Source organism: Microchirus variegatus, assembly GCF_963457635.1.
Source record: "Microchirus variegatus genome assembly, chromosome: 14".
NCBI classification, from domain to species: Eukaryota; Metazoa; Chordata; class Actinopteri; order Pleuronectiformes; family Soleidae; genus Microchirus; species Microchirus variegatus.
Genome location: NC_139815.1, coordinates 23,505,711 through 23,528,973, shown reverse-complemented (window position 1 = coordinate 23,528,973; position 23,263 = coordinate 23,505,711). Strand labels below are relative to the sequence as shown.

Here is a 23,263-nt window from a genome sequence, read left to right as displayed (position 1 = left end):
TTCAAGCATCTATGCTATTCTTAGCCTTCCAGGTCTAAGGGTGCATTACCACTACACAAGATCTGCGGGTGAGGGCTACCACTGCATGACCTGGTTTTGATGTTAAAAGAAGAGGATAGGTGTGTCGTAATATTAAGCCAGTTGTTCCACCAAAAAGGCTCAGTAGTACATTCTTACATGTCAGTTTATTTTGAATTATCTCTGATGGTGTCTCGATAAGACCCTCATTATATTCAGGAGGCGCTTTGCCCGGAGCATTGTCTGGAAGTAGCTTTGTCTTCACTTGGTCAAATGGTAATTGATTCCAACTACAGTAGGTTGAGCTGCTTAATAGATGTTTTCTTTGGACAATAAGTGCTGTGCGGGTGGCAGTGGCATCCATCCATCACCTGCTTTTTTACATATATCCATTTCACTATCTTCTCAAGATCTTTGCCCCCCCCCCCCTTCCTTGTTGTTTTAATTTATTCTGCAAACACTGTGGTGCGTTTTTCTTCTTTGCTTCTTCTTCATGGCCGTCTCTCTCGATCTTAAAATAACCCATGTTGGCAGAGCAGATGTTCTTGGAGAGTGCTCATTGTTAGCTAATACTAAAGACCTAAAATCACTGCAGAAAATGAGCGCAGAGGGTGAGCAATGTATCTGTGTCTTCCCACTGCTAATGCAGCACATACTTACAGTATGTGTACATACTTAAGTGCATTGGTGGGAATAACGCTGTTATTAGTAAAGAGTAATCTAATTGATTAAAACGCTGTTTCGAAAGGCTTGACTGCTGCGTGATGAGACTGTGTCTGACAAAGTCATTCTGAGGCTGTTCAAGTCCGACACTGAAGAAGACCACTTCAGTGGCTTTAGTGTGCAGGAGGAAGATGAAGATAGATGAAGATTCGAGGAAGAATTTACATACATTACGTAAAAACTGTTTTTTCTTTCCAATTTACACTAAAGAGTAAATCTATTCATTATTTATTGTTGGTACATTGCGCAACAAGCATAATTTAATTTGGCTTAGTTGTGGACCTGTTGAGTTGCAATAAATAAGTTCAAAGTTCCAGAACATATATTGTGTTAATTTTATCAATCCACTCTATAAGCATAGTAATTATAATGTCTACAATAATCCATCACATTTTATTGGATGCTAGTCTCACTTTTAAAAAGTGGATGTAGTCAAGTTGGCATCATCTGTGCTCAAGTCCAAGAGGAGTCCTGAAAATCAAGTCCTGGACTACAGCATCGCATCACAAGACTTGAGAGTTGTGTTTGCAATTTACTTCATTTGCAACTGAACTATTTCTGAGGCACATGAGACAAAAATCCATTCGCCCGACCGTATGCATATTGCACATCGATCAGTGGGTGAAGGTGCATATGCCTATCGGGAGATAAGTCACATACACCAAGATACATGACTCTGTTTTCTAAAGGTCAGTTGAGAATCAGGACGGAAAGTAATTGCACAGTAGATTATATATCACAACCAAGTGTGGCATGGCTCAAGTTGTCGAGAATAATTGTTCATTTGTGAATTGGGACAGGCTGACACAAGAATACAGGATGATGATTACACAAGCGATCAATATAAACCTTGATTGGTCCAATACTAAGCTGTGTGGAATTATTCACTGCCTGAAAAAAGCCAGGCTACTCTCTCCTCGGCTAAGATAGACCAGTGTTTGGGTGACTGTATTGAAGTGGACTTACAGTATGAATCGACGATGTCATTTTACTTCCCACGGCATTCATTTTGCACGGTTGACATTCACAGCACCTTTGGTAACTATAATCAAAACAATGCGTTATTGCTTTTTACAACCGGGTCCACACTTTTCTACAACTCATCCAGCACAGAGAGCCCTTCCATGTCCCTCGGGGTGAGGATGCGAGGTGAAGGAGGCTCCCCTCTTTTGAGCCATGCAGAGCTTGATAGTAAATGCTGACACAAACAGAAAGCTGATTCACTTTTATGTCATGGACGGCAACCAGCGATTGATGCAAAATTGATATTCATAGCCAGGCTCCACTCCTGCCAAGAGGCACCATGATCACAGTGTTCATACAAAGTTCCATTTGCAGAGGCAAGCTGGTATTCAGACTGTGCACACCGACACCCAGAGCCCCTTTTATCCATCTCCTGTCAATTCACAGCGTGATGGCTTTATTTTATAGCATGGTTTGTCACCTGTTCAAAATTGGGACATGGGCGTGCTATATCATCTGTCTCCATGCTTCTACTCGTCAGATTTGTGGCAACACAGGTAGTAAAGACAGCAGTTTCTTTTTTTTTGTTATTGATTGACATTTTAGCAGAATTTTATTTGTCACACAGAGACAATGGTTTGATAATGGTTCAGGGGCCAGTACAAGTAACACTCTTTACACTTTAACAGCTCTATGCTACTAAGTAAGTGATAATTGCTGTCATTGAAGTGTGGCCTGGCTGGGGTTAAACCCAGTGAGAAACCATGTATTTTGACAGTCAGTCATAACTGATATACCATATAAATGAATAAGAAACAACTTCTTTTAAAAAGCTGTCAAATTACAGCTAACTAATTTAATTTACATTACATTTAGTCATTTGTCAAACACTTTTATACAAAATGACTTGCAAGTGATCAACATATTTAGGTTTCAAGGTAACAATAAAACAATTATATATTGGCTATAGTTGTGGTTGACACTACACTAACATAAATAAAAATGCTATTTTGGAGCATTGAAAAAGAAGGATTTCCAGTTGTGCATGATCAGGTTGAAACTAATATGCATCACAGACTTGGTTTTGGCAGTTGTAGAGGCTTTTTTTTTTATGGGTATTGGTATTGGGACATCTTGAGTCTATCCATAAGCATGCTGCTTAGCCTGCCTACGCACTTCAGTGGTGATGATGTGCCTGCCTGGTAATAAAATATAATATGATTGCATGTCAGAGTCTTCTAAAATATAGCTTCACACCCACACAGAGTCAGGACCTTTGCGCTATACACAAGCAATCATAGCACTCCATGCCACTCATCACGGTGCAACAGTGTGACCATTACTACCCTTTTAAGAATTTATGTATTGAGATGAAAGGCATTTGCATACACAGGAGAGGGTGCTTTGATATGATTTATGATAGCCTGCCACTAAAGATGCAAATCAAATTTGTATTAGTTTACTCCCTGGTCAGAAGTGACTTGAGTTTCAGTTCATATGTTATTTTCGTGATGAGGTAGGAGCCCCCCCCCCATTTCCCCCCCTAAATTGTCTTGCCAGACTGTAACCAGATGTGCAATACTGTTCAATTTGTTGAGTACAAATGGTCTTATCAGAGGACTTGGCAGCACAGGGGAAATGGCCGGAATCCATTGTTGTCCCTCCTTTCATGTCCGAGGTGATTTGTATATGCATTCAGTCATTACAGAAGCTCAGTGTGTCACTAATGAGAAGTTTAATGAGACTGTCTCCATGGACCAGCGACCAGGGCCAAGGCCTCAGACGGATTATGAAATCTCCCCTTTTTCCTCTCGCAGTATGGGGCGTTTTTCATTATTGCACAGTACAGACGCTTGCGGAATCCTTTATTAACCTCGGCTCCACAGCTGTGCCGCCGAGCAAAACAACTCAGGATGAAGACAAAATGAGACATTACAGTAACAGGAAATACATCGGTGTGTTTTAATACAGCCAGTGGTCCTTAATTTCTCTTCCTTAATAGACAGGTACATGTGCAGGTGATAACTTTAATGGATCATCAAGTCAATCCTGGCATACCATAGAGTCCTTTTCAAATGCAAGCAGTCAGTACTATGGCATTTGAAATAATTTATACAAATGTTTTTCCAACTATGTTGCTGATTGCTCTTGGTATTTAAAAAAAAATGCCACTTTGAAATAGCATAATTTCTCTGTCAATCTCTGAGCCTCATTGTTGACTCACTTTTAGTTAGCTTTAGCTTTAGCTCTATTAACTTTTGTTAATAGAGCTAACTTTTTTTAAGTTTCTCCCGCTGCTCTTCTTTCTGTGCCCTTTACAAGAATTAAAGTGGTGATTTAGTCGGTCGTTCAGTTGTCATGAGAACAACAAGGTCTGCCATTAGTAAGTGGGTGGCCTGCGGCATAGCTAGAGAATAATAGATATGCAGGTTTCCTCGGATCCTTGACTTTCTCTAAATAAGCAGGAGTGTGTGCATTTCTGTTTGTATACAGAGAATGACCTAACTTCCACTTTCCCTGTTTTTTTTTTTTGCTTTTCGTTCACATTGAGAGGATCGGCAGACAAAACAATTTTATTTTATTTTATTTAAAACTTGTTAGAGTGCAGGCACTTTTCCTCATAGGAAGATGGGATTCGTTTACTAGCACAAGGTCGAGTTGTTCGTGTCTGTCCCGCCATCTTCCATTTCCACCACCCGCAGAAAATAGTGCAATTCTCTTCAGTGTTTTGGTTGTGGAATAGGTAATGCAGATCCTTTGTGCCATAAATCAAGGCATCCTGTTCCTGCAAAAAATGTCCCAATTACCTAGAGAATAAAATAATGAAAGCAAGGCTTGGGGTCTAAATATTAGTGGCGATGACTGGTGTTGATTTTCCGTCACGTTGCACTGTGCTATATCATAATCGCAATTTTCAGCTTCTGTCAAATGTTTGTTGCTGTCTGTCATCCCAGAGTGCTTTTGCACACGTCATAGCTGGGTGTTTTTCTTGTCGGTGTCAAACCAGCAGCAGAGTTAACACAACGTCTTAGAGAGAAGACATGGTGCAGCCCCAAAGTGTGTTCATGTGACATACGCACACATTTCACTCGAGGCATTCCAATTAGTGCATACATGAGGAAAAAGCACAATTTAGCTTCACTGTAAACAAACAAAAAAAAAAGAAAAAGCAAACTGTCTCCAAAGAAAGTAAACAACTATTATTAGTATTAGTTGACATTTTGATAATGAGCTATATTTTCTTTCTTCCACTGCACATGCCTCCCGTACGTTCTGTATGAGATCAACAGATTAGAGAAGACTGAATGACTTGGGCTCAGTTGTTTTCTTGCGTCATTAAGTTCTGTAATGTCTTTTTAAGAGCCAGTCTTTCATCAAACTGCAAGATTTGTTTCTCACCTTGATGCCACTCAGAAATTGCGTTTCAACTCCCAGATTTGATTGATTCCCGGTCAAGTAATTATCCTACGTCTGGGTTTATACAAGAATATATCTAGTGGTTCATGTAGCATCGAAGCGTAGTACATATACTGATGTGATTCACTCTGTTCAATGTTCCATAAAAGGGTCTTTTTTTCATGATTTATGAAGATCGGGAAAACACACGTGATTACTGTGAGATACATATTATGGTTGGGAAAAGGGCTGGGAATTGAAATGCTGAGTTAAATCCTTCCTGAAGTACAATGAAACTTGTGGTATGGTATTGAAGGAGGTCATGTAATATTTCAAATTTAATGTGGATAAAATAGTCAAAATGGTTTATTCCTTGACTCTATAACAATGCGCTTAGCTTCCAGATCAGGAAAATGAAGCCATCGCTTTTGTGTCTGAAACCTGTATGCTCTTGAAAGGCCATCAGGGAACGACTCAGATAGTTACAAGAGGAAGTCAGTGTTTAGGAAACTATGAGATGAGGACCATACGTCTCACTTAAACTCAGTTCACATTTTCCCGAGGGGTTTATGGTCTCAATCACTACTCCAATAAACCATCGATGCCCATTTTGTAACGTTTGGTCCAATTTAGAGGAAAAAATAAAGCTGTGTGTGCATGGTGTGATGGACAATGGATGTCACACAGTAAGCTGCCCATCCTCGTCCTTTAAAAAAATGATGACAATTCTATTAGGTAACTCTATCTAAGTTGGGAATCCTTCAGCCCTATGCACATGTCGGGTTTCATCACAACTTGGTTTGAAGAGGCATGTTGAAGTTGCTCCTGATTACCACCTTTGGATTTTAAGAGATGATTATTACCCTGAAAGACGCAGGCTCTCTCTCCGTTTCCATTGCAGTCCTCAGTCTCTGTGCTCTCAGCTTTGCAATTATCATGTTCGTTGGATTTCTTGTGTATCCTTCTTTGTGTGTGTGGCTGCATGAGGTCAGGTTTCCCTCAGTGGGATAGCAATTAGCTATAAGGGGACCTCCAGGCATTTGCATCCAACCTTGCCAGACCATGGCAGAGCATGCCAAACCCCAGTGGGTGTAGGAGCATGCAGTCATTCTTTTTGCTCTTCACTAACCCCCCATGGCCACTTCTCCCCCGCTATGCCACTCTTCTGTTTTGTTTTCTGTGTATCTTCTTGGTCCCTGGTTTTAAAAAAGCAAACCCCGGTGTTAAGTATGGAATAATTCTTTAATTTTGTCTGTCTGCCCTCTCTTGACCTGTCAAGTCAGCTTTATGGGTTATAGCAGAGATATTCCTGTTTAGGAAAACAAAGCTCTCAAAGACCTTAATGGCTGCCTTGCTTCTCAAGACTGTTATTATGATTGCCAAAATCGAGTAGCACAGCCAGAGGCAAGTACATTTTGAAATACAATGAGGTTAGCCATGTGCTTTGAGTATGTCTCTGTCTGATGGAGCATGTGCACTCAGTGTGGGCCTACGAGTTGGTCCTTTATCTTTCTGATAATGAAAAAGCCAGAGAAACATGTGACCGTGTCATTAAAGGAGCACAAAAGTACAACAGTGTGTGTATTAGTCTGAATGTTGCTGCAGTCCTTGGTGCAGCCGACTGGCTCACAGTTCAGAGTTACTTACAGAGCGACAGGAATAAAATCTGGATTATTCTGGCGTTTTCATCTTGGCCAGAGGCAGCTTTGATAAAGCCATTTCAGTGTCAGAGTACTGACTTGAATAAAAGAGTAGGATCATACAAAGCAGGGTGGACCAGACAGACACTGACCTAGTCCCATCTTTTCGTGTATCATCATAGAATTCAGTGATTTAAGTTTTTCCTTGTATCTGTATAGAACTTTCTTTTCTATCTGCTCCCGTGAATGCAAAATGCCATTCTCAAGGGAAATTGCAATTCTAATCCATGTTTTGAGTTCGAGTTGTATCTTTGGTCCCAAAGGAAATCAATATCGGTTATAAATCATCATGTGTTTATCTGCGTGTGCTTTTCATTATGTTTATTTGTGAATTTGACATCATGAGTTCATATTTAAATTAGACGACAAGTACGAGAAATGAAGAGGAGGTAGAGATCACGTTTCTGCTGAGCACATAATGAATAATAACACTGAGCTGCAGAGTGGTAAAGACATGACTAAATAGGTACCTCAGGAAATGCTTACTCAACTGCAAATCAATGTTTTCCATGAGAGCAAATATTACTCAAGTGACAACCCACTCTTTTATCTGCAGAGAGAGGAGTCCTCCTCATGTAGGATTGCATGTCCAAGGTGCTGTCACTGCTGCGGCTGCCTTTGCGCAGTCACTGTCATATGATATCATTATATGAAACCTCACAAGCACCCTGTACTGTCTATGCTCTGACTTTATATGCAAACTTGACACGTGACAAATTTGTCCGGTGTGAAAGCAGCTTAAGTCTGAACAGGTAAATACAGCTCAAACTCTAATCTATGCTTTGGTCAAACGGCCTTAACATGGTGCTTTCATAAAAATGAAAATAAATGTGTGTATCTATTTATTCCCCGGGGCATTTTATTTACATGACTGCTTGGGATCTGGGTCAGGTTTATTTGTTTTATTTCTCAGGCCTAATCAGGTCTGGAGAGCAATATGTAGACACTCTAATTTGAATGGATGAAAGGCGAAAAATGTAGCGCAAAGCACTTTTGGCGCAGATGTTCAACCATTTGCAAACATAGCGAAAACAGCGACAACACCAGGTCACATGTAACGTGTGCTGTGCCTGTTCATTTATCATGGATGTTTAAAGCCCACAGCTTGCGTTGTTAGTGCACGTCACTACCCTATTTTGCGGTCGGTGGTAAGCATGTTTGAGAATGTGGATGATTCCTGCAGAACTGGGCAGGTTAGACAGAGTTTGGACAAATATTTTGATTTGGGGTTGAATATATTTTTTATTTGACATCTTTGGCTTTTGGTCTTTTTGTATATACCATGCTAGTTATTATTTGTTAATCCATTTCAAATTGTCTGTATGTTTTCCAGTGGTCCTCAAGACAGGTAAAACTTGCTTTATAAATGCAGACCATTCATCAACATTGAGTCTATGATAGAGCCTCTATGAAGACATTTAATCTACCAAATCCGATTTTCGTGAATGGACTTCTTTGATTTGAGATGTAGACATCTCAATTTTTTTAAGCTCATGAGATGATCAAGGCCATCTAAATACAGAAAACTCTCATTACCTGTGTGATCTTTTATTCATGAAGTGGCCTTGACAAATTTCTTTTCAGCAATAGCTCTCTCTACCTGTGATATTGTCCTGTGTAAATGAGACCATGGCTCTGAGGGGCCCTCCATTCACTGCAATCTCCATATCATTTGGTAGGTTGGTGACCTGCTGTCTGTCTTCCCAGGTGTGGGTTGAACACACGAAGGAGACTGAATGTGATGGACAGATTTAAAATACCCCCTCATACATATTTCTGACACACGAGCACAATCAAACACAAGCACTGTACACTTCTGTGTCGAATGAGATTCTTACTCAGTACTCTGATGCAGCATGTACGTTTATTCTAACAAATCTTACATTATCATTTGTTAACATCACCATTATTTGTCTACAGAAGCTTTTCATAAATGTCGGGTAGAGGGAAGTGATTTATTATCCAGAATCACTGTTTTTCCTATTGCTCCAGCTTTTGCTAATTCCAGGGTTATTGCTTATTCCATTAGTTTTAGTGCAACATCTTTCATCTCTAATGTTGCATTATTTTTGCCTCAAATGTATTAAAAAGCTCATTACTTTATGGTTGTGTGTGTGTGTGTGTTGCTGCTGAACACAAACAGTAATAATACTCTGCTGTTGGAATAATTTGTCTGCTCACACACAGAAACAACAAAAGCAGATCATTTATATTTTCAGCTCAGGCTGGCTTCTCAGTGGATGGTGATCCACAGATAAGAGTGGAGTTAGAGCATACTTGCTGTTTAGTTATGTGTTCACATGGACAACCAAGGTGCAATTGTTCATAAACTAGCTTTGTACTTTGCAACTACACAGCTTACTAGAGCCTTCCACTAGGGGCCTCACAATAGAAACTCAGCTCACCTCATTGTCACTTGGATAATCCATCCATCCATCTTTTACCGCTTTATCCTCCAAATGAGAGTCGCTGGGGGTGCTGTGCCAATCTTAGCTGACATAGGGCGATAGGCGGTATACACCCTGGACAAGATCGCCAGTCCATTACAGGGCCACAACCATCCACTCACACTCTCACAGCTACAGCACAGCCCATTATCAGATTACTGCCCAAAACATTATATGCAAAAAGAGATACAAGATACTCTCACAAACAGGATGATAATGTCAATATGAAAATGTCCTCTTAAATTTGAAAATACAGTTCAAAAGAATAAATAAATACATAGAAAATAAGTTTAAATAATAATAAGTTTAAAAGGAGAAAAATCAGTCATTGTAGATTCTCTGTAAAGGCCTTGAATCAATGCTGTCATGGCATCCTGTAAGCATGCAAACTGAGTATGTAAGGTCGTGCACAGCACACACACCAAACTGCAGGACACAAGCAGCAGCCGTGATGCGTTGACGTTTGCCTTGTGGTGTAGGAGCGGATTAAAAAGTTGTCCGTTATCAGTAGCTGTGCTAAATATGTAATTCCCTCTCTACACTGCTGTGTGATGTACCTTGTTTATTTCTTTTTTGTTTTACGATATCTGTGGTCGCTGATCAAATCTTGGTTATTAAAAAATTATAATTCCCTCATATGCTTTCTGTTAGGGGCCTATTAATGCAAACTTTCCTATTATATATTCTGCATACAGATGTCGCTTTATCAGTTTCTGTCATCTTGTACAATGTGAATTTATGCAAAGTGATGTTTTTATTTTTTTTTGTTTTATTTTTCCCCTCAGAGGTAATTCTGAGTTAACGTCTCTTGTGAGTTTCAGAATTAATCATGCATTCGGTTGCTTAGTTGTGTGATCCAGCTGTGTCTGACGTATGTACAGTATATACTTTATGATAAACACACTGGATGGATCCTGAAGGATCCAGGGCTCAGCCCATAGTTGATACAGTTATTTCTTCCTACCAGGTGTGCCTGTTTCAGGATCATCACACATGCTGCACTGCAGTACATCTAGCCTCACTGACCACTGACCCTCTTACTGAACAAGTATTCAGAAAGTAAGAATGCAAGCAGGTAAAAATGTAATAAAAGCTTGGAAAGCGACAGGCAGTCTGAACTGGGTCATCAAAGGCAGTTACCTCAATTCATCTCTAATAATATCCCCTGCCCTGGGCCCAGGTCTGCTGAAGCCGCGTGCACGATGGCTCAGCTTGCTTGATAAATGATTGTGCTGGGCAGTGCTGTGTGCTTCAAGACTGAACTGCAAGGCTCAGAGATTGCCGCCTAGGACATCCACGGTCAGCAAATCAATTCACAGGCTCTCTAGAGCAGCAGTCTGCACTTAGAAAATTGTCTGCTTTGAGCATGGATGATTTTCTTGTCACTACGTTTTCCCCCCCTCACCTGTGGAATCCTCTCCCGTCCTGTTCTGCGCAAGATTGGTTTGACTGAAGCGTCTTCACCTACGCAGTATTTGAACTGTAGCTTGTTCTGCAGGCCAGGATATAGGAATGTCGCTGGAGATTTAATTAACACCTGAAGGCATGTAAGCCTTTACGCCTTTACGCCTTATGTGCTGATAACAGCTAGCTCACAGCCCATTGGAATTTCAAAGCATTTTCTTTAATGTCTATTAATAGTGTGGAGTTTGTGACGGAACAAACAGATCAGAGATTCCTGAGCACACCTTTGATTGCGACTTCAGAGGAGCTCCTATCTCGCCCAGAGTAGAGGTTCTGGCTTGCAGGTAGAAAACGGTTCTTAATTTAACACAATTTGCATGTCCTTGGGAATAGTTTGACCAGTTTGAATAAATAATGAAGTGTTCCAACATCATTAGGCTGAGAGGAGTCCTTCTCACACATTATGGAAAGTAAAAATACAAGCAAGATGAACCAGAGGGGACCAAAATGGAACCAAGCCAAAGCAAGCAAGTGGCATTGGAAGTAGCTTTTAACATTATAATTTACATTTAAAGCTCCCATAGAGTGGTCCTATCGCACATATATGTCAGTTATGGAGGTCTACTTGCATACATTAACTTGTTTTTATGGTCAAAAACCTCCTAGTTGCTGCAAACGAGCTGATTGAAATCTCTCCTCACTGAAGCTCTCCTCAGCCATGCTGTTTCAGACCAAAATCCCAACCCCAGAAGACAGACTGTGTTGTGATTGGCCAGCCATCGAGAGCTTTCCCAACTGTCTTGCGATTGGCCACGCACCTGGAAGTGACGTAATTAGCACATCAGCTCTCAGAAGCGCAGCTCCCCCCTCTGGAACGGTGGATGCACTGCTACTCATTATCAAAACATTGTTTTAACAATGTTTATAAATGGCTTTGTCACGACTCCTCGCCGCAATCCCTTTTACGCCTTTGACCCGGAGTTGGACCCACAGTCAGAAGACACTGTCGCAAGTGAAACGCCTCCACAACGGACGTTCTTCTTCTGCGGTTCAATGTACGCAACCGGATGCGCCCGGACCAGGAAGATCAGCTGTTCGGGAGACGGGATCCTTACGTAACGATACCTGGCTTTATACAATAAAACCAGCAGTGGCTGAACTGTTTATTTAGAAACTTTAGGGCTTCATAAACGAGGTAATGGCGCAGATACACACCAAAAACAGCATTAATTGGAACTTCCGGTTCATGGGAGCTTTTAGAAGGTTCTTTCAAAACCAGTGTAATCAGTCCATCTTTCAGTTTAAAGCCCCAGCCCTGTTGTAACAGTGGTAATAGTAATGAGTAGTGCAAAAGTCTTACTCATTTAATCTCAGTAATATTATTACTCTTGCACACTTAATCCTATAATCTGTCGTCCTCAGATCAACATTGTATTGCTGTTTTGTTTGCATTATGCCGCAAGTTTGTAAACTAGGCTACGGAATCATAGGCAACAACAAAAAGATATGAAGTCTTAGCTGTGCTGACAAGTGTCATGACATAAAGTGGCATCTGCCAGAAACTGTTATTTGACTTTCATATTAAATGACCAAACCAGAATATAAAATACAAAAAATCATGAGGTAGTCATTTCCTCATGTTTCCATGCACCTGCATCTGTCAGCTTGCCTTTATTTATTGAAGCGGCGATAAACCTTATGAATGGCATATTTGCATAATTCTGTGCTCTGAGGAAATACATTTTACTGATAATATTAATGAGGTGAAAACATAACAGAGGTATTAGCATGGTAATTAGCCGTAATGATCTCTTTTTTTTTGGCATGATGATTATACAGGGATGCGCTGTGGCTGATGCTGCAAAGAAAGGCAGCATCTCCAGCTGATCACATGCAGGTCCTCCTGCTTCTGCAGCGAGTGAAGGGATGCTACCTCCCTCATGTTGTTAGTATACCCAGGAGTTTGGAGTAGCCATGAGTATAATCTCCACCAGAAATTGTCTTAATGGTGCGAGTGATTTCCTCTTCTGGTGGTGGTTCAGTGTAAGGAGCTTTGTTGGCATAAATGATGCTAGTTCAGTTGAATTTGCATAAAGAGCATGGTTATCTGTACCACCTCATCTGTTTTCTGGAGCAAAAATCAGGGAGAACATAATCACCGTCGTTGTCATTGAAAGCTCGACCCTAAAGATTGTGTATAATAATTTTTTCATGGCCAGCAGATGCATTTCAAGGACTTTGTAAAATATAAATGTCACACACACACTCTCTTATCACAGCCACAAAGCCTGAGCTCTTGCGTGTAGTACACGGTTGTAAATGTGCTGTACACTGTAAACAATTGCCGTCTAACAATTAATAATTAAAGCAGAGTCTGCAAGTGTGAAAAGGCAGGCTGAACAACTAATACAGCTGATGTCAGCCCTCTGCCCCCCACAACACTATTGAAAACTCTTGCAAGTGTTTCAGGGATAATTTACAGAACTTATAGCTTTAAAGTGCACTTGAAAACATTGTGTGAAGCAATTAATCAATTCACCTATTATCACACAAAACCAGAACTCACGCAAGACCTGCCAAAAGCACTTATTCAGTGTTTAGCAGGTGGATACTTGTAGGGATTCTCTGCTCCAAACAGAGAAGCCTGAGAGCAAGATAGTGAATTTAATGTGTAAGTGTGTGTTTGTTTGCATTTGGCTTATTGAGCATTTGCTGTTGTGTTCCATCCTTTTGTCTTGTATCTTGAAAACTTTTAACGGAAACTTAAAGGTGCATTATGTAATAGATTTAAAGCAACTGGCCATAAAATCCTCCGAAAATGTCACAGAGACTCAGGAATAATATTCATATAACAAACTGAACTTGCCAGCAACAACAGTATCGCCAAAATATTTGCATTGAAAAATTTTTATTGCGTTGCGATGTTTATGTTTTCATCATGTTTTGGCATGTGGCGCCACCTACCGCCGTCTACCAATCATTGCAGTCAGTAGAGTCTTGGCTGCCGAGCAACCACGGGTTGCCAGTTACGTCTGAGCTACAATGTCGGTGAAAACGAAACCTAAAAGACCTCGGTATGTATCCTTGGCGTGTAGTAACCATTTTTGGCCACATTCTTACATATGGCGCCTTTAATTAGCAGGTGACTGCTCGGTGTTGTGCTGTTAACAAGGGGGATATAGAAATTTAACTTTCACAGTATTTATGAAGCGCCTTGATCAGCTTCATGGTGACAAATGATAATAAATCCCTTAAAGGAACACCCATGTGGTGGATAATGGGATGGGCCCAGTTGTTGGCTTGTGACCTGTATTCACATTAATCATTGCAAAAGTCAGTGGAGCAAGCAGGCGGCATTAAACTGTATTAACACGATGACACTATTCATAACCGATGCATTCACAATGATGCCAGTTTGAATGCCGTTTACTGCCTAACAGGGAATTACAAATGCTAAATCAAGCATCACAAATGAAGGTTCAGTGTGCTTGTCAGAACTGGATGGAAATTATTCATGGAATATGAATCTTTTCCCTTCAAGACAAGGGAGTATGTCATTGACGCGGTGTGACGAGCCTCCTCTAATGGATACAAACAGTCTTCTGTTATGGAAATTACTCATCTGATTTGGGGGGCTTGTAAGATAAGTCAGTTTACTGGAGTGAGCACTTATTTAAAAATAAAGAAACCCGGCCCACACAGTAGGTAGATCAGTTACTGTTGTGTTGTTAAAGGAAGAACTAGACTATATTTCTATAGGCTCTGTTTCCAGCCTTGAGGAAATCTGGCCTGGGACAAGAGACTTTGACCAATCGGAGAGCAGTTCCTGTTGGCTGTAGGACTTAACGACCTGGGTTGGAGACTCATCAAAAAACTAATTTTCTCCCGATCGTGCCTACTACAGTTTTAATTTGTAGCTGTGACACACACATCAACTGTGCATTCATTCACGGTTAATGAAGTGAATTACTGTAAGAAGAGCAGAGTCTTTATTCTTTACAGTACTGCAGTCTGTCACTGTAAAGTAAAGATGCAGCACTGTTGCCAAGTCCTGATGTTGCACGGCGTGCTGTGCTCTACTCTACTGTGCCATTTAGTCTCTCAGGTGCTGCAATCAGAGGTTTTTAGTGTCCAGAGGTTGCAAGTGATGTATGAATACGCTTTTGCTGTAGCTGCTCCTTTTTTTACTTTTACATTTTTTTTTCCCACTTTTTAAAAATAGCCCCAGAGCCTGCTTTGTCATGAGATGTTCACAGTGTCTGAAACACCCTCTCCTCTTTTTATGAACTCTTGCCCTTATTTTAACTTTTATTGCTCTTTTCTGAACCTCACACCTTCATTTTAGCTTTAATGTTCATGCTCCATCACCACTGCTAATGCCTGCCAATTTATAAAAGCACTTATCTTGTCTTATTAGCCACATAAAATCACGTAAAAGCGCTGTTTAGGGACAGCATGTGGCAGGACTGTTGGAGAGGAAGTCGAGTGCTCCTTTGGGTGGACTCTTTCAATGTACTTAAAGAGAAGCCATTGTGTAATTTTGTCGTACAGCTGTAATTAATGCCAAAGAGCTGTTTGGACGGACTAGTTTGTTGGCCTACAGTGAATTTATATGGTGTATGTTGTTTCTTTTTTTTCACAGATATTCCCTTATAGTAGATCTAAACTGTCCACGTGGATGTGAAAATGCACACAATGTTTTCTAAAGAAGGTCTCTCAACTTAAAAACTATCTAAGACCCTTGCCAATAAGAGACTGTATACATTTATAGTATATAATCTATATTAATGATCTATGTGCATGCCTTCGCCTCTTGTCTTATCGATTTCTGCCCACAGGCATTAAGCTGCATCTGTCTCTCTGCAGACCTGAGTCTTTTCTCATTCTTCCCTAAATACAAACGGTAAATATAATCAAAGGCAACATATTTTTGGCATTATTGATCAATTTCATCATAACCCTTTGCCCTGAAATGTATAAATCAAGTAATCCGACTGGACTTCTGCACCTCCTAGCCTCTAGTTTGACCAATCACAGGGCAGTTGCAGAATGCTGCTATATATACTGTATATATGTGAGATATATATGTATATGTATATATACACACTTTTATTCTTCACCATCAAATTCAGTGACAGGGAAAGTAAGTTTGCACACAATGTGACTAACAATCTGTAGGCTTGTTGACGAAAGAAAAGGCGGTTTAAAGGGAGGAGTTTGAAGAGGAAAGTGTCAAAATTTGACATAGATTTAAATGGATAATGTTTTTTATGATCTTTTAATATAAAATATGTCAAATTATTATGAAGTATAGGGTAATAAAGAGAGGAGAAAGTGGTTGTTCTTTTTTTCAGTCATTCACCTCTGCTAACTTTCTGTCCGTCTGTCTTTCTGTCAGGCTGTAGTATAAAGGATTTTAGACACTACAGTATATCTGAGTGTCCCCTACAGGCTTTTTTGTCTTCTCAGGCAGCAGCTGCTGCTTTCTTTGTCAGCAGTAGTAACAACACAATATATTACCTATCAGTGTTTCCTTTCACATCAAGTTTATGTTCTAAGCTCTGTATTAAAACAATGGAGAGGCAACTGCCTAGTCCTGCATTCATCGACACACACACACAATGATGTGTTTAATTAATTTCAGGCAGATGTCAATACATTCAAGGTGCAAACAAAAATGTTATGGTCAAAGGTGAACTGTGCAAAAAAAGTTTCCTGTAATATGTTCTGTATTAAGATGTTCCACCTCATCACTGAAGCAGAGAATTTCCTGAGAAGCACAAAGTTTTCCCTTAGGTCATAAAGAACAAGTGCCCTGCAGTGTTGTGCTGGTAATGAAAGAGAAGGGAAAAAGACCAAGACCTTTTAATGCCAGTGTGAGAACCATGCACTACGTGCTCTGTATTACCTTGCCGAGGCAGATTGTAAAGACAATACCTGCAGCTTGCCTTCAGCCAATTTAATGGGTGATCTCCTCAGTGTAAGGGACTACGACAGGTTAATTCCATCTCAGCATGATAGACTTGGCCTCTGAGGTTCAGTGGCTTCTGATAATGGCCTCATTTCCAGCTCCAAGTGTTGCTATTTAACGGGTCAAGAGCATAATAAAACACAAACCAAGGAGAACCCAAATAATATCTTGCTGCACTGGTAACACTAATGTAAATATTCATTAGGTTCCTCTGCGAGTTGTTTGCACAGTAGAGAAACGTGCATTGATTCCTTAACTGCAGTCTTGATGAGAAAAGAGCAACACAAATTTAGAAATATTGGCAGCAAATAATACCAGATAGAACTCAGAAAACACTGTTTCTGACCTGCAAATATCTCTCATCTCTTCTTAGACATGATTTCTGTTCAGATGACAATGCAGACAATGAAAATAGCATGTGAGTGTGGAGTGGAACGATTTTAATCTCTTATTCCTGGACCTGTGAAAGAGCAAGTGGACCTTAAATCCTCCTCATCCTTAGACACAGGATGTTGCATCACACTCTGGTTAAAATGTTTTGGAAACAGTGTTCTCAACCCTAGCCTTAACACCTCTTGTTCATTAGAGGACCATAATTCTTTTTTCGGATATCTAATAATAGCTCTGCGTTGAGCAAAGAATGACCCAGGGCTGAATCTCTAAATACATAGCCAAAATATGAAGAATATAGCCAGGTCTTATAAAGCCCAATTGCTGTGGAGTGTGGCAGATGGTAGTGTCAGAATTTGGCATCAACGGATGAGTTCATGAATCCAACATGCCTCGTGTAAACAGTCCAGACTGGTGGTGGTGGTGGTGGTGGTGGTGGTGTGGGGGAATGCTTTCTTGGCACAGTTTGAGTCCCATAAACCAAGAGTTTTGACAAGAACAAGAAATTTGCAGGATTCATGTGCGGCTGATAAATCTGCAGGAATACTGTGCGACACTCGTGTGAACACGGAGCAGAATCGTCTTGTGGAATATGAAGGTTGAATTAAGCAATAATCAGTTGAGAGTAAAACGCTGCATGAACATGGATCATTTTCCGTGGCAGCTGCGTTTTCTTTGAATAATTTGCAATATTAAATGTGACTTTTAACATTACCTCCAGACATTTTGCCAATTAGCTTCTAGAAATAATATAGATTAAACGTGGAAATGAATAATAACATACTGTATTTCAATTAACATAGAGTCAAATGCACCTACATATTTACATTTAATTGTGACTAAACAGAGGTGATAATGGAACAGCATGTTTGTGTACCAGAAGACAACTGTTCTTGATAAAGATTAATGGAGAAAATAATGGGTTATAAACAAGAGAATCTGTCTGATCAACACAGTCGTTTACAGTTCATGATTAGTCAGACTACATCCATCATTTTAACAAGATGGTAAACCACATAACGCTTCTGTCATCTCTGTCTTAACTGGAGTCAAACTGCTTCAGCGTCTCCGCTGTGTTTTCAGATCAGTCCAATCAGTCCAAAGTTATTTTTTTTCATCAAAACCAGCAGTGGCATTAGTGGATGTTTATCTGACTCCTAATTTTACCTCTTGATAAGTCACCTACCACTGTGTTGCTTGTTTAACTTATCAAGACTGAACAGTAATGCATGTGGAGCAAATCACTGGGGTGATGTTGATGAAATGCGCCTCTGAGTCATTGCTCTACGGTGAGATATTTGACTTGGAGCAGATATTGCAGTGATTGTAAACATTTTTTTAATAACTTTAATATATTTTAATGAGGCTCACTGTGTCACACTGTGATTTGTGCCACCGCTTTTGTCCAGTCGGGCAGATGTGCCCGCATGGCTGCTGTGGTCCGACAGTGATAAATGACAGGAGCATTGTGATGCACACGATGATTCAGCAGCACAGCGTGACTGATTACAAAAGCCCATTTGCATTCTCTTTAGGAAAGTTTCAGGGAAATAATTATGATTGTCAGTGAAATGACAACAAGTTGAAAACCTTTTTTTTTTTTAAAGAAAATGAGACAAAATGTCCCGAGCTCTTGAATGTCATAAATATCTTATGCCCGTAGAACAGCAGATTTCCTAACTGCCTTTTCATCTATTGTTATACATTATTATGATATTTATTGTTGTCTTCTAATTCTATTAAATTCTTCCTTTATTTCCAAACAGTTCAATCTGAGCAGTCCCTGCTCATTTCTAATCTTGTCCCTCACGGTGACTCCCAACAAAGATCTATGCTTCACTTTAAAATTATCCAATCACAAGTAGATCATTTCCTCTGAATTATTCAGCACCAATTGCTATTCCCCGTTTATCTTCCCTGTTTTTTTGTGTGTGAGTATAAGCTCTTACAGATTATTTGCCACCAATGTGATTAACAGAGTTGCTGCAGCATTGGTTTTCATAGGAGGCAGACAGGCACTCAAACAAGTGTGAATTAAAATTAAAATTAAAATCGGTAACTTGAAACTGGATTTTAGGAAAGTTGAAGCAGCGAGAAGCACTTTTTTTTTCGTATAAGTCGTATAATTTGAACTTCAATGCGTCCCTGAAAGGTTGTCCCTCAGCTGCCGTCAAACCCGATACTACACAGTCACAGACCTGCTTTTTTTACCCCCTCATAATAAATGAACAGGTTCTCTGAAAATCTAACTTCGGCAAGTGTTTGGCAGGAGAAGTATAGGGCACATTACATTAATAGGGTTCAGCTTTAGACATCCTTGTCATTGGGGAAAATGAACTCCATCTGAGCTGCATAATGTCTGTGTATGCTTTGAAATTTTTTATCCCTAGCTCTTTCTACCTTTTTTTTTTTTCAAATGCATGACAAAAAAGTAAGAAGTGGTTTTTGACTTAAATTAGTGGTGCTAGTTCAGTTAAAATGAAAAAGAAAGAAAGAAAGAGAGTGCATTTTCTTACAATCCCATCAGTTGACATAAGTTGACACTTAACTCATGCTAATGGTGTAAGTTAATGAATGGATGCAGGCATAATTATACATGTTAATTCAGAGATTCTGTGCCAAGGTAATGATCTGGTTCCCATTTATTATTACGCCAATTAATCATTGTGCTACCAATCATTAAACTTGAGAGTTGTGTGAGTTTATTTATGGCTGCATACGTTAATATTTGCTTCTAATGGATTGCCACTCCCAAAACACACGTGACAGGAACGCGAGAGGAGATCAAGGCATAAAGACGCTGATTTAAAGCTTAATACGTGTACAGCCAGTGTTGGTTCATTTGTTTTTTTGAAATGACAAAGTAATGACAATGCAGCAGGGTAATTAGTGACCATCCACATCAGACCATCGAGTGGCTATTTTACAGTAAATATGTTTTCTGCTAATTATGTTTCATAATTTACCTTTACCTATATATTGCAATTATCCACAACAACTGTCCCTCTCTGTATGGTTGCTACAAACCATTTAATGAACTATAAAGTGAATAAAGTTGTATGAGAACCAGTATATAAAGTATGCAGCACTGGATCGTACAGTATCACACAACAGAGATGTACTTTTCACTTGTTCTATAACTATATATAAAATATATTGTAGTTAACGTCATGAATCAGAAATGATTTTTTATTATATAAATGTATTATTATATAATGGTTTATAATGATTACTGAAGGAGAGTTCAGCGAACGGCCACAGGTGACGTGGACAAGGCCAACAGATCCAATCAGTATTCAAACAGATTCTATGGTTCAACACTAGTGCAGCTGCTCTTCCTGGAACTGCCCCTGTGGTTCCATCCAACACTTCACTTCAATTCAGTTCAATTTTATTTGTATAGCACCAAATCATAACATACATCATCTCAAGGCACTGTACAAAGACGACATCATGGAGAGCAGAGAAACCCAACAGTTCACACAATGAGCAAGCACTAGGCATCAGTGGAGAGAAAAAAAAACTCTCTTTTAACAGTAGAAGAAATCTCTGACAGAACCAGACTCAAAGATGTGCAAACATCTGCCTCGACCGGTTGGGGTGAAAGGAAAAAATGGGGGACAGTAAGGAGGAGACCAGCCATGGCTCCTCTCCTTGCAGTTCCGTGCCCTGTCCCGGCTTCTCCTTGCCATCTCCTTTAGCTTTTCGCACCTCCACCAATGCTGCAACGTCACATTCTTCAAACTCCTATTCCACTCTGTCCTTTCACAGCGGAGTGTGCCCATCGGCTGCCTAAGAATTGTGCTGCCCAGCTGAGCGAGCCCCTATGTTTAGCTTGTCAAATGAGTCTGCAGCTGGGAAGGGTTCTGGTTCTTGTGGACAACATCCTGTGTTTGTACCACTACCCAGAGTAGGGCTTCCGGTGGCGCTGAATGATTATAGACCGGTTGAACCTCACTTTGCACACCATGAATCTCTGAAGCAGCTGCTTCTCCGTATGCTCAAAACCCCTACCTTGCCAGGCAATGGACCCTCTCCAGTTTGCACACAGATAGCATCTTGTAGTGGAGGCCGCTGTCTTCTACATGCTCCTCTGGGCCTCTTTACACCTAGATCTGGTGGGTATATGAGGATCATTTTATTGATTTTTCAAGTACATTTAATAACATCAGACGCACACCAATACTGGGGGACAAGCTTGGGAAGATTGCTGAATCAATTGACTTCCCTGTTCACACATACACATCTGAGTTTATAGACAACTCTGAGCCATGCCATGATATTGTCCTCGACAGTGACAAGAACCATCTACTACACCATCTTGAGCCAGTGAAAATCATTGACGTCGACATTGAGATGGTAGAGTTATATAAATACCTAGTTATACCGAGGAACAGAGCCGTCTGTTCTTCCTCAGGAGACTCCGGGTCCTTTTAGGTCTGGCTGTGCGATGCTCCACATATTTTTTTTACCAGTCTGTGGTGGCCAACGATCTTTTATATGCTGCAGTTTGCTGGTGAGGCAGCATGAAGGACGAGGACGGCAGGCGGTCAAACAAAAAAGGCTGCATCAGTGACTGGGTGGAGGCTGGACTCACCACACTGGGCACTGTGGTGGAGAGACGCATACTGAGGGGGAAGGTGCAGGCATGTTGGACAATAAAGAGCATCCTCTCTCCACAGTGTCCTGGCATCACAGAGAAGCAGTCGCTGTGGTCGACTCATTTAGCTGTGCTGCCGAACTGAGCAGCTGTGAAGATCTTTTGTCCCCTCTGTCGTTATGTTGGACTTCAATATCCATAACTTATGCAATAATAATGGTCACCGGCTGTGCAATATTTCTCTGTCAATCGCTGTGTGGCTGTCCTGCGAGCTGCGGAATACTTGAGTTTGCATTTGAAGTGTCTGTCTATCTAAGAATGTTGGATGGCGTCTTTTGTTTTGAACCTACAGAGACTTTCTAAAGAGGACTCAGTTCAGGGACTGAGATTCTACTCTGTGCCCTGTAATACACAGAATGTCTGTTGGTGTTCTTTCGCATATATACATATTACATAATTATCTATTCAGGAAAAAATGCACTCTCTTTATTAAGAGCTAATAGTCATAAACAAAACTGACAGGTGTTTTTTTTTGTGTGTGTACGAAGCCAACTTGAGTCTGATGCAGATAATGTAAGCTGCCGCCTGTTTGTCTTGACCTGTTCCTGACACGCATATTTTACCATGGTTACCGTTTGTTTTAGCTGTCAACAGACGTGTTGATATGCATAGTCATTTTATTTAGTATATTCCTTTTTCACACATCATTGCAGAGAGTTTGAAACTTTAAAAAAAAAAAGTATTTATATTACTTTTCCTAACTTTTGTTACCGAATTCAGCCAGGGTCTACTAAAGTGTCCATTTTAAAACTGTAGTTTTTTGTGAGGTTTTGTGTACTTTGTCTAGCTGCCCATTAGCGAACGTCTTCGATCCCCTTAAAAAACGAGATGATTCATCTTATCTCTTCACTCGCTTGGTTTGGGGATCCATGCTCTAAAAGTTAGAAAAGTACCTCAAAATTTCCCAGAGGACTTCAAAATGACTTTAATGTCTGTTGCTAACAGGATTTTGGGTCATATTTTGTTCACATGGCGTCTTAGTCTTTCTGTGTACCTGCTGATATGAATGGTTAAGCTGGCATCAATTACATTCTATCACATCAGCTCCTGTGATCCCTTTAAAAGCAGCATCACTTACTGACACTTAAGTGAGTCTCTCCTGAGAAGAAACGCATATTCTTATCAGGGAAGGACAGAGTTTTGCACCACTTAGACATCCACACACCGCTCTCCACTTTGATATTTTATAATCACTTTATGGAGAAACACATTTCCGTCACTTTCGGAGCGCAATCATGGACATTTTACTACGTTTTTAGGAGGTAAGTGGATTCAAAAGGGATTTTTGCCAGGAAATTATGGCCATTGTATGTTTGTGCACTCAGGTAATTCTATGTTGGATGACGGAGGAATAAATAGAGGAGGAGACAGAGAAGTGTCTCATGTTGTTTGGTTGGTTGCAGGTGCAGAACATGAAATGTGCCCTTTTCAGTAGTTATGAGTCACATTCTGACAGTTTTGTTCTGCAAAAGGCTGTCAAAAGACTAAACTGTGGGTTGGTGGGTGCTTCTTTTCTTTTCTCTTTTTTTTTTCTTTTTTAGCTCACTCACAACAGATCATTGTCACCATCACAAGTGCTGCTGTTGTGATT

At 40.2% G+C, this 23,263-nt stretch overlaps 1 protein-coding gene across 1 annotated transcript in view; it reads left to right on the top strand.

Moving 5' to 3' along the window:
• Positions 1 to 23,263, top strand: part of spon1a (spondin 1a) — a gene marked incomplete at both ends in the record, with an annotated part of 68,251 nt that overhangs the window by 25,940 nt on the left and 19,048 nt on the right. The gene's annotated exons all lie outside the window — the stretch shown is intronic.